Below are 13,979 nucleotides of genomic sequence, written 5' to 3'. Positions count from 1 at the left end.
ATTAGAAGGCTCTAATGTGAATTCACAAGATAAAAGGTTAAATGGCTGGATTTAATCTTATTTGAATTATCTGATTAACAGGAGTGCCACAACGCGCATGTGTTAGACAATGACTGTCAACATTTGGAACAGCTGTGAGTTATTATTGTTTATCCCTCTGACATGCAACAGAACTTCCTTAGGAAAAATGCGTTATCATTATCCCCTGAATGCTCCTCAATTCTTATTTTCTATTCAGAGGGATAGGTGGTTAAGCACCAAAGTAGGAATAAGGGAAATAGATGCCACATTACTTAATAAATATATAGCACTTCATTACACAACAATCATAAATATGGAGCTTTACACAACTACAATTAAACCAAATAGAGAATGAAGGAATGATATAAAGAAATAATTACAATGAACTCATGGAACATTAATGATCTTCAGGATAAAAAAAAAATAATTATGCATTTAAAATATCAAAACAAATGTAGCATAACATATCTCCAAGAGACACATATGATAAATGAGGAGTGGAATAATGACCAAAACAGAAAATGGGTGAAACAAATTGTAGTGGCAGAGAATAATACAGCATCTAAAGGGACAGCGATCATTATCAAAAAATCCTTTCAAGGAGAGGCCCTAGATTTCAAAACAGATATGAATGGCAGATGGTGTTACTTTAGTAGCTCTCAACCCCTCAATAGATAAACCCATAATATTCCTAAATATCTACAGTCCTTGTTCCAACCAACACCTCTTTATATACAAAATCTTTAATATATTAATACAACTTCCTAACTACTGCTACATTATTAGGGGAGACTGGAATGCCCTATTAAACCTCAGTAAAACTAGATCACATAAGGAAAGTAAACAATCTCCCCAAGTCACATTAGCCTTAGAGGAACTAATAAATAATTTCAGTCTGATAGATCCATATACACTACACCAATATGATAGATCAATAAATAAGTTCACATACTTCTCAGCAAGGCATAAAACATGGTGAAGAATTGATTTCTTCCTGATTTCTGAAAATTTAACAAGATTTGAGATAGACTATGAAGTAGATCCAAGATCAAGTTCAGATCATTCAAAAATACAAATCGAAATCAAAACCTCAAGATATAACAGAAATAACATTGCCTACTGTAATTGGACCTTAAATGTTAACCTAATTCAGAAGCAAGAAGTAATACTAGAAATAACTAACATCCTCACCCAACTTGAAAGGGCTATTACAAAAAATACCATCCCCTATGATGTACAATGGTCAGCAGCAAAAGCAGTCATAAGAGGTATTCTCATTCAAAAATCTTCATGGCTTAAAAAATGAGAAAATGATACCAAAACCAAACTGGAAATGTAATTAAAAGAAGTAGAAGAAAAACTCCAAAACCAATACTCAGTAGAACTTGAAGAAATTATGATAAACTTACAAAAACAGCTATATAATTTATATTAAAAAAAATCACTCTCTCATGGAATTTAGATTACTTCACAAATATGCAGAATGGGTGCAAATACCCTCCGAAATACTTGCCAGACTAATAAATGTAAATAATCAGGGCATCTGCTTTAGGCCTGTGATTCTTTTAGTGAGGTATTTCTGTGGCCTTTCCAGTTGTTGCAGATGTCTTGAGAGACTAATAAATGTAAATAATGGACCCCCCAAAATAGTTGAATTATCCTATGAAGGAAAATTATTATACAAAGACTCAAATATAATAAATTCCGTTGAAGAGATATACAAAACTATTTATAACTCTCCAAAACAGCTACAATATGAGCAATATGAGGGATTTTTTAAAAATGTAACATTCCCTCAGTTAAATGAAACCCAACAAAATTTCTTAAACATGCCCCTCGAATTAGAAGAAATATATTAACAAACTGAAAGTCAAAGCCCCTGGTCTAGATGGTTTCACTGCTGAATTTTATAAAAAATTCTCTGCACCAGTTTCCAACATTTTGCTAAGCATATTCAGTTATATTATCTCATATGGCATAGCAGATCTATATATAAACAACTCAAAAACTATTCTAATTCCCAAACCCAACTTTGATACAACTAACCCATATAATTATAGACCAATTGCCCTTATAAATACTGACATCAAAATACTTGTACAAGTATTACAAACAGACTGCAAAAAGTACTACTATCTATAATATCTCAGGAGCAACTCGGTTTCATGCAACAAAGATAGATAAGTGATATCACCCTAGCTCTGGATACTATGATTCAACTCTTGGCAAACGATAAACAACCTAGGTACGCACTAACAGTTGATGCTAGGAAAGCTTTTGATAAGGTAGATTTAAGCTTACTATTTAAGATCCTACCTTGCTTCAATATACCACAAGATTTCATAAACATAATTAAAACGATTTAGAAAAATGCATCTACAACACTACATATAACACTATATATAAACAAATTAAAATCTAAACCCTTGAAAATAACCAATGGGATGAGACAAGGATGTCCCTTGTCTCCTTATCTTTTCAACCTTTACCTATGAGGATAATGCTTCTTTGCGAGAAAGTTGGGAAAGCACCGTAGACTACCGCTAATGCCCATTGTAAGTTCAACACCTCAAGATATGATTGCGCATGCGTTAATACTTTGCCATCTGCAGCACAACTGAGCTTGACAGCACTGCCCTTCACACAAAGAGTAAAAAATATTTACAACAAATATTTTTTTTATTTAGGTTACACATTTGTATGTCTGTACTGGCCGCAGTGGTACAGTGGTAGCGTTGTTACCTCACAGCAAGAGGTTCTCCCGTTCGATTCTTGGCTTGGCTTGGGAGTGCCTTCTGTTTGGAGTCTGCATGTCCTCCCCGCAGTTGGGTAGCGTTCGAAAGACATGCGTGCATAAATGGGCATGCCTTCGTTGAAGGTTGATTGTCGAGCTGGCACCTCAGCATTTTGTAAAAATCTACTGCCAGTCATTAGCGGACCCCTTACCAGGAAAAAGCTGAAAGACAAATAGCATTTGTCTGTCTGTATTGAATATTGTCAACAGGTTATCTTGATTTCAGAGTGATGTTAATTCAATTAGTTCAGTCTGTTAATGCATGCCTTCACTCCAGTAGTTACACCTGCAACTGTGTTACAATGTTGGTTAACTCATTCACTCCAATGGAGATTAGGAAGTTTGCACTGTAACTTCCAATGGGCGGAGCCTAAGCCTTTTGACAGAATCAAATTATGTCCTCACATTTCAAACATATGTTCATATCTCTGGAACCATAGGGGTTATGGAAGAAGTATAAATTGCAAACCCTCCAACATAAACTATTTTTATAGTGGTAATATTCTTTAGGTTCTAGGTCTTAAACTGAATTTTATAAGTAACAGTAAACACAGTAAGTATTACATTTGCAATATTTTGTAAACAACTTACAATATCTCAGCAACCACTAAAGTTACACACATACTTTCAGCAGCATTTTATTCACTTAGCTGAGAACTTTCGTATGAGGCTAAGGAGTTCTGTCTGTGTTACTTGGTTGTTGAGATAATTTGAAAAATATGAAAATTTGTTGTTGTTGTTGTTGTGCCTTTAAGCATTTCCCGGTTAGGGGTTGCCACAGCGGAACTCCGGTCTGCTAATGATTGGCAGTAGATTTTTACGTGCCGAGTTGCCAGCTCTGATGCACAACCTTCAACAAAGGTATGCCCATTCACGCATGTCTCCACACAGAAGACGCTCTAGCTGAGAATCGAACAGGACGTCTTACTGTGAGGCAACAATGCTACCGCAGCACCACCACCGCAGCAAAAATATGAAAATTGTATCTATATAATTTAATATCATAAAAACAACAGTTAATATCTCTTTACCTGCAGTAGACCAAGGTCAAATATTAATGCAACTGAGTTTGCCGTCATGTAAGCTTTCAAATGAAATCTTTTAAAACCTTGTGCATAGCATATTTTGCATTATTGATGCAAATATGAACAAGCAATATTTGACGTGTACAGACATCAGTAGGAGTTAACTGCAGGTGCACCTGGAGGCATAAATCGGATGTAATGCATTAAAACTGCAGGTGCACCTGGAGGCATCAATCGGATGTAGTGCATTAACCTACTCACATATAATCCATCACTGTTATTCTGAAGTGCACTGTCCTATGTAGGACATGTCTGTTTGTGAACACAACTAAGAACCAAAAACAGTACTGAATGGTACTAAACAAACTAAAAACTGAATAAACAATATCCAAACTGCCCAAGATGTAATTCCAGTTTTAATCCAAACGCACAAAAACAGAGAGCACAACAAGGCAGCAGCACCAATTCACCAATGACCCAGGTTTCGTCTCAGAAAAATGACTTCATCAGATTGGTGAAGTAGTACCACTAATTTATACCAAACTAAATTGAACAATTACACTCAATTACCAATTTAATTAAATGCTACCCCTAGCTGTAGCAACAGATGCCTAAACTTATTAAAACAGTTTACCACTATAATATTAATGTATACTTCATATACTTAAAAGTGGTGTATAGCAGCATATGCACAATTACAATGTTGTTCATCCAACACTGTGTAAACAATACCTATTCTTAAAAAATATGTGTATTGTGTGTGTGTGTGTGTATGTTAAAATTTATAAAAAGTTTATAAAAAGTGCTTGTGTATATATAGGATCAACAAACATACCTTAATCACATGTACTCAAAATTAAAACAATATTAAAAAATATGAATGTATTTGTAGGAGAAATGTAATATGTACAAATTATTGAACCACTAATATGTACATAATTGAAAGGTTTTGAAACCTTAAATATTATTGATATTTTTTATTCTAAGCCAAGGCTTGATAGAAATAAATCCATTCAAGCCTGGATCATTACAAGCATCAAGCCTAAGTTGCCAAATAAGCTCACTCATATCTAGATGGTACTGAGTGATTCTTCCTTGTTGATCAAAATTCACCTGCTGTATGACACAAAACTTAAAATTGTGACTACTATTCGCCATAATATGTCTTGCCAAGGCATTAACGGGTTTTTTTTTGTTGTATATCCAGAATATGTTCTTTTATTCTATCCCTAAACCTTCTACAGGTTTTCCCAACATAAAATGCCCTGCACTCTTGGCACTTAGCCAGATAGACCAAATTTTTTGTATAACAATCAAAGTGACCGTTAATTGTAATATCACAATTATTTACACTAATTTTGTGTCCTGATGTCCAAATATGTTTGCATGTGGAACATCTACCACACTTATAATTACCCTTACATTTGTTACTAATAACCTTAGCATCAACCGTACCTTTTTCAAACATATCCTTCAATGACCGGTCCTTCTTGAATACAAATTTCGGCTTATGTGAAAAAAAGTAATTGTGCTTCCTTGCTTTTGTGAAATATCTCCCAATACTTCATAACACTGTTAACTATAAACTCTGAATCCCTGTTGTACTTAAGAATGTACAAAATGGTATCAGTGCCAAATGTATTTCGTTCAATATTATTTTTGGAATACCCAAACTGATCTATATCTGATGCAATAATTGGAACCAATACCTTGTTGTTTCTTTTAAAAAGAATTTCCTTTTTCAAATCATCACATAATTTCTCCGGGTATCCTCTATTAAGAAACATTCCTATAATGAACTCTAACTCGTTCTGAAAGTCCACATTATCACTGACCATAAGCACTGCCCTAACCATCTGCCCTTTCACTATGGCTTTCTTCTGATGGTTGGGGTGCCAACTGTCAAAATGTAGATATGAATTTGAAAAGGTAGGTTTTCTATAAATAGTTGATTTCACCTTACCTTGTTAGGCTTACATCCAAATAATCTACCTTTTCAGTGTTAATTTGATGTGTGAACTTCAAAAACCACACCGTGTTGTTAATATAATGGAGAAAATTATCCAATAATCTTTTATCACCTGTCCAAATGATAAAAATATCATCCAGAAATCGCAAATACATTTTAATATGTCGACTAAATTCACTTTTATGTACGTATTCTCTTTCCCAATATGCCATAATATAATTGGCGTAAATGGGGGCACAAGCTGCCCCCATAGCTATGCCAAAAGATTGTTTGAAATAATGACCATCAAAATATAGGAAATTGTTTTTCAATACTAAATCCATAAGTCTAACATATGTGTTGACTTTATCTTGTTCATAGACCCCAGTAACATACAGCTGTTCCTCTAACCATTCTAGGCCCACATCATGTGAAATCACACTGAACAAATTACAAACATCTATAGTGACAAAGTAAAACTCTTTCGGTATAACCCAATGTTTAATCATTTCCAAAAAGTGCCACGAATCCTTAACAATATATGGTGTAACTCCAAGACCTTTCTTTAGTTTTTGATCCAAAAACTGACTAATAAAACTCACCTTACTACGTTTTCCATCTACTATTGGTCTAAATTTAACATTGTTAAGTCCTTTGTGAATTTTGGGTATTCCAAAAATGCCACTTACTACAGGGTATTGGTTTATCATAAACTCGTGTTCATCTTCAGTAATCTCTCCCTGATAAACCATGTCATCCAAAGCCATGTCTATCTTTTGATAGGCTATATTAATTTCATTGATGCTAACTTCATTGTAATTCTCGTCTAACAACATGGACATCATAATGCTATTATAATCTTGTTTATTAGCAACCACAACCCCGTTGCCCTTATCCGGTTTCATTATACGTATACAATCCTTATTACTAATAAATGTCAATATGTCATACTCATTTTTTGTCAGGTTAAATTTTGTTTCATGCTCTCTATGCCTGTAATGTTCCCTAAATTCCTACTCACAAATGTGTTCAAAAGTTGCCACAACCTGATTCATACCAGGATTGTATAAACTAGATTTTTTTAAAATTCTAGCATCTCTGTTTTGAGTAATGTTAGTTGTGTCTATCCCAACATTCATCTTAAGGTTCATCTTGCGAGTGAAAAGTTTTAAATCTATTAAAGAATCTATAATGTTCCCCCTCCTACTTGGCACAAAGTTGAATCCCTTAGACAAAAAATCAGCATGTTTAATACCAATATCAATATTTGAATAATTGTACACCTTAAAATCTTTCCTTGTGTTTGTTATTACCTTAGGTTTACTTAGTACCCCTTCACAATAAACTGAAATAACTGAGGTACTATCCTCATGAAATAATTCCTCATAAAAGTTTACAGTGCACTCTGCGTCTAAATTTGAACACATGTATTCTTCGAACAAATTGTCTTGTGTGTTTAAATGGTTGACAACTAACATTGAATTAATATTGTCAATACAACTACCATCTCCTTTGTTAATGACAGTCAGTGATGTTAATATACCTTGATCTGTATAATTTTCAGTCTCTATATTATCACCATTTTCTTTCTCCTTTTGGACCTTAAAATCATTAAATGGCAAATGCGTGCTTAAATTCATCAAAACAGTATCATACGTCATGTTATTGTCAGTTGTAATATTCATTACATCGTTACAAACATAATTAACAAGACCATATGCATCACTATGACTTCTCAAAAAATTACCCCCTCCCTCTCTGATACCAGGAGTAGCAATGCTTGAAAATGCGTCTTTTTTATCAAAAACATTTTCAAAAGACCCGTTGTAAGTGTCCAACAATATGTTCATACTATCGTTGTTACCGTTGTTGTTTAAACCTATTGGTGAAACAATTTCATTTCTAAACTGTAAATTACCGTAGTCACCGAAAGTTAATAAATTAATGTCTACTTTAGATGCACTATAAACTGTCTCAGTGTCCAAATGATTAATGCAGTAATTGGCAACTACCAAATTAGAAGGCGTACTTAATGCCCTCTTAGAACTTTTGTCCATCCCTTTTGTGAGCCACTCGTAGTCTTGTTTTTCGATCGTGCCCCCATCCAGGCTGCTTGATGCTCCTCGTGATCGATTCCCTGGTTCTGCAGGCATTCCGAACGCCTTAGACCCTCTCCCAAAGGGTCCTCCTCACGTTCACAACGGTTGATATCCTCATATGGTTGTTCATGCTCGTTGACGTCATCCCGCCTTCGCTTCCGATAGGCTGTAATGCCTGACTCAGTTTGCTTCGATATTTTTTTGTCGTGAAACGGGTAAATGCACCCTTTCTCATATATTTCAATGTCACGTTGTATTTTGGACAATTTTTTGTTGTATATTGCCTCACAACTCTTCTCTATGTCTGTAATAAGGTGTACATAATTGTTATAATGTTGTTCAAACAACAAATCTTGGGTGATTTTGTTGTTTAGATCATCAAGTTCTTCCAGTAGTTGATCAATTTTTTTGTTGTTGTATTTTACCATCAGCCCCAAGATTTTAATACCGGTTTCATCAAAGAGTTGGTGCAATTCTGTTATCATTTCCAGATGTTTGTCACATCCATTAGGGTAACGCCAGACCCGTAGGCCCTTAGGTACCATCCTTAACTCTATGTTTCTGTTAAGGTAACTGTTTTCAATGTATGTTCTCTTTAATTTAAATAGCTTTTTCTCGAACATTGCCATAAGATCCATTAAAGATCTCGCTTGCACATGCTTTCTTTTAGTAATTGGGGCACTATTTTGTTGAAACTCGTATTGGTTTTCTTTCCACTTGTCCCTGAATTGCAACAAGTGTGTGTTGTCACGAATATTAGCATTAGATTTACCCATATTTGAACAGTCCAATTCACAAGACTCACTGTTGCCTGTCCCTCCAGGATTAGTGGAAACAGTTTCAGGGGTACGTTGTGTCAAAGGCAACCCCAAGCTGCTACCAGATGCTGGTAAAATCCCAGAATTTCCTTTTTCCATCAGTTTTTGGATCTGTATCGTGTGCTCACCAAGCTGCTCGTGTATGCGTTGGAGCAAAACCATAATGTCAGCAGTAGGAGTACCGTCCTCCATGTGAACACAACTAAGAACCAAAAACAGTACCGAATGGTACTAAACAAACTAAAAACTGAATGAACGATATCTAAACAGCCCAAGATGTAATTCCAGTTTTAATCCAAACGCACAAAAACAGAGAGCACAACAAGGCAGCAGCACCAATTCACCAATGACCCAGGTTTCGTCTCAGAAAAATGACTTCATCAGATTGGTGAAGTAGTACCACTAATTTATACCAAACTAAATTGAACAATTACACTCAATTACCAATTTAATTAAATGCTACCCCTAGCTGTAGCAACAGATGCCTAAACTTATTAAAACAGTACTAATATTCGTGACAACACACACTTGTTGCAATTCAGGGACAAGTGGAAAAAAAACCAATACGAGTTTCAACAAAATAGTGTCCCAATTACTAAAAGAAAGCATGTGCAAGCGAGATCTTTAATGGATCTTATGGCAATGTTCGAGAAAAAGCTATTTAAATTAAAGAGAACATACAATGAAAACAGTTACCTTAACAGAAACATAGAGTTAAGGATGGTACCTAAGGGCCTACGGGTCTGGCGTTACCCTAATGGATGTGACAAACATCCGGAAATGATAACAGAATTGCACCAACTCTTTGATGAAACCGGTATTAAAATCTTGGAGCTGATGGTAAAATACAACAACAAAAAAATTGATCAACTACTGGAAGAACTTGATGATCTAAACAACAAAATCACCCAAGATTTGTTGTTTGAACAACATTATAACAATTATGTACACCTTATTACAGACATAGAGAAGAGTTGTGAGGCAATATACAACAAAAAATTGTCCAAAATACAACGTGACATTGAAATATATGAGAAAGGGTACATTTACCCATTTCACGACAAAGAAATATCGAAGCAAACTGAGTCAGGCATTACAGCCTATCGGAAGCGAAGGCAGGATGACGTCAACGAGCGTGAACAACCATATGAGGATATCAACCGTTGTGAACGTGAGGAGGACCCTTTGGGAGAGGGTCTAAGGCGTTCGGAATGCCTGTGGAACCAGGGAATCGATCACGAGGAGCATCAAGCAGCCTGGATGGGGGCACGATCGAAAAACAAGACTACGAGTGGCTCACAAAAGGGATGGACAAAAGTTCTAAGAGGGCAGTAAGTACGCCTTCTAATTTGGTAGTTGCCAATTACTGCGTTAATCATTTGGACACTGAGACAGTTTATAGTGCATCTAAAGTAGACATTAATTTATTAACTTTCGGTGACTATGGTAATTTACAGTTTAGCAATGAAATTGTTTCACCAATAGGTTTAAACAACAACGGTAACAACGATAGTATGAACATATTGTTGGACACTTACAACGGGTCTTTTGAAAATGTTTTTGATAAAAAAGATGCATTTTCAAGCATTGCTACTCCTGGTATCAGAGAGGGAGGGGGTAATTTTTTGAGAAGTCATAGTGATGCATATGGTCTTGTTAATTATGTTTGTAACGATGTAATGAATATTACAACTGACAATAACATGACGTATGATACTGTTTTGATGAATTTAAGCACGCATTTGCCATTTAATGATTTTAAGGTCCAAAAGGAGAAAGAAAATGGTGATAATATAGAGACTGAAAATTATACAGATCAAGGTATATTAACATCACTGACTGTAATTAACAAAGGAGATGGTAGTTGTATTGACAATATTAATTCAATGTTAGTTGTCGACCATTTAAACACACAAGGCAATTTGTTCGAAGAATACATGTGTTCAAATTTAGACGCAGAGTGCACTGTAAACTTTTATGAGGAATTATTTCATGAGGATAGTACCTCAGTTATTTCAGTTTATTGTGAAGGGGTACTAAGTAAACCTAAGGTAATAACAAACACAAGGAAAGATTTTAAGGTGTACAATTATTCAAATATTGATATTGGTATTAAACATGCTGATTTTTTGTCTAAGGGATTCAACTTTGTGCCAAGTAGGAGGGGGAACATTGTAGATTCTTTAATAGATTTAAAACTTTTCACTCGCAAGATGAACCTTAAGATGAATGTTGGGATAGACACAACTAACATTACTCAAAACAGAGATGCTAGAATTTTAAAAAAATCTAGTTTATACAATCCTGGTATGAATCAGGTTGTGGCAACTTTTGAACACATTTGTGAGCAGGAATTTAGGGAACATTACAGGCATAGAGAGCATGAAACAAAATTTAACCTGACAAAAAATGAGTATGACATATTGACATTTATTAGTAATAAGGATTGTATACGTATAATGAAACCGGATAAGGGCAACGGGGTTGTGGTTGCTAATAAACAAGATTATAATAGCATTATGATGTCCATGTTGTTAGACGAGAATTACAATGAAGTTAGCATCAATGAAATTAATATAGCCTATCAAAAGATAGACATGGCTTTGGATGACATGGTTTATCAGGGAGAGATTACTGAAGATGAACACGAGTTTATGATAAACCAATACCCTGTAGTAAGTGGCATTTTTGGAATACCCAAAATTCACAAAGGACTTAACAATGTTAAATTTAGACCAATAGTAGATGGAAAACATAGTAAGGTGAGTTTTATTAGTCAGTTTTTGGATCAAAAACTAAAGAAAGGTCTTGGAGTTACACCATATATTGTTAAGGATTCGTGGCACTTTTTGGAAATGATTAAACATTGGGTTATACCGAAAGAGTTTTACTTTGTCACTATAGATGTTTGTAATTTGTTCAGTGTGATTCCACATGATGTGGGCCTAGAATGGTTAGAGGAACAGATGTATGTTACTGGGGTCTATGAACAAGATAAAGTCAACACATATGTTAGACTTATGGATTTAGTATTGAAAAACAATTTCCTATATTTTGATGGTCATTATTTCAAACAATCTTTTGGCGTAGCTATGGGGGCAGCTTGTGCCCCCATTTACGCCAATTATATTATGGCATATTGGGAAAGAGAATACGTACATAAAAGTGAATTTAGTCGACATATTAAATGTATTTGCGATTTCTGGATGATATATTTATCATTTGGACAGGTGATAAAAGATTATTGGATAATTTTCTCCATTATATTAACAACACAGTGTGGTTTTTGAAGTTCACACATCAAATTAACACTGAAAAGGTAGATTATTTGGATGTAAGCCTAACATATGATAAAAAAGAAGGTAAGATGAAATCAACTATTTATAGAAAACCTACCTTTTCAAATTCGTATCTACATTTTGACAGTTGGCACCCCAACCATCAGAAGAAAGCCATAGTGAAAGGGCAGATGGTTAGGGCAGTGCGTATGGTCAGTGATAATGTGGACTTTCAGAATGAGTTAGAGTTCATTATAGGAATGTTTCTTAATAGAGGATACCCGGAGAAATTATGTGATGATTTGAAAAAGGAAATTCTTTTTAAAAGAAACAACAAGGTATTGGTTCCAATTATTGCATCAGATATAGATCAGTTTGGGTATTCCAAAAATAATATTGAACGAAATACATTTGGCACTGATACCATTTTGTACATTCTTAAGTACAACAGGGATTCAGAGTTTATAGTTAACATTGTTATGAAGTATTGGGAGATATTTCACAAAAGCAAGGAAGCACAATTACTTTTTTCACATAAGCCGAAATTTGTATTCAAGAAGGACCAGTCATTGAAGGATATGTTTGAAAAAGGTACGGTTGATGCTAAGGTTATTAGTAACAAATGTAAGGGTAATTATAAGTGTGGTAGATGTTCCACATGCAAACATATTTGGACATCAGGACACAAAATTAGTGTAAATAATTGTGATATTACAATTAACGGTCACTTTGATTGTGATACAAAAAATTTGGTCTATCTGGCTAAGTGCCAAGAGTGCAGGGCATTTTATGTTGGGAAAACCTGTAGAAGGTTTAGGGATAGAATAAAAGAACATATTCTGGATATACAACAAAAAAACCCGTTAATGCCTTGGCAAGACATATTATGGCGAATAGTAGTCACAATTTTAAGTTTTGTGTCATACAGCAGGTGAATTTTGATCAACAAGGAAGAATCACTCAGTACCATCTAGATATGAGTGAGCTTATTTGGCAACTTAGGCTTGATGCTTGTAATGATCCAGGCTTGAATGGATTTATTTCTATCAAGCCTTGGCTTAGAATAAAAAATATCAATAATATTTAAGGTTTCAAAACCTTTCAATTATGTACATATTAGTGGTTCAATAATTTGTACATATTACATTTATCCTACAAATACATTCATATTTTTTAATATTGTTTTAATTTTGAGTACATGTGATTAAGGTATGTTTGTTGATCCTATATATACACAAGCACTTTTTATAAACTTTTTATAAATTTTAACATACACACACAATACACATTTTTTTTAAGAATAGGTATTGTTTACACAGTGTTGGATGAACAACATTGTAATTGTGCATATGCTGCTATACACCACTTTTAAGTATATGAAGTATACATTAATATTATAGTGGTAAACTGTTTTAATAAGTTTAGGCATCTGTTGCTACAGCTAGGGGTAGCATTTAATTAAATTGGTAATTGAGTGTAATTGTTCAATTTAGTTTGGTATAAATTAGTGGTACTACTTCACCAATCTGATGAAGTCATTTTTCTGAGACGAAACCTGGGTCATTGGTGAATTGGTGCTGCTGCCTTGTTGTGCTCTCTGTTTTTGTGCATTTGGATTAAAACTGGAATTACATCTTGGGCAGTTTGGATATCGTTTATTCAGTTTTTAACATGTCTGTTTGTCTTGTCACTGCATATTGTGTAAACAGGAGACAAGCCAAGATTGAAATGATCCCAGAATAAAGTGGCAGTAATGCTAGATTAATAATCCACTGTTTTACAACTGTGATTATCACTGGCATTCTACACTGTGAAACAGGAACATGTCTCTGAGAGTAATGCAATGTACATGAAGACAGTATATAACTCTTAGCAGAGGAGTATGTCATTACATGGGATGATCACAATGCCATTATGTTTTTCCTGTGCACACATATGCATTTGTCCCAAAACCTGTGATGCACTAATTTTAACAGTTGGAAATGTGCTTTTTCAT

This window comes from Protopterus annectens, chromosome 8.part0 (assembly GCF_019279795.1).
Source record: "Protopterus annectens isolate FY-2018-M chromosome 8.part0, PAN1.0, whole genome shotgun sequence".
NCBI lineage: Eukaryota > Metazoa > Chordata > Ceratodontiformes > Protopteridae > Protopterus > Protopterus annectens.
This window is presented reverse-complemented; position numbering follows the sequence as displayed.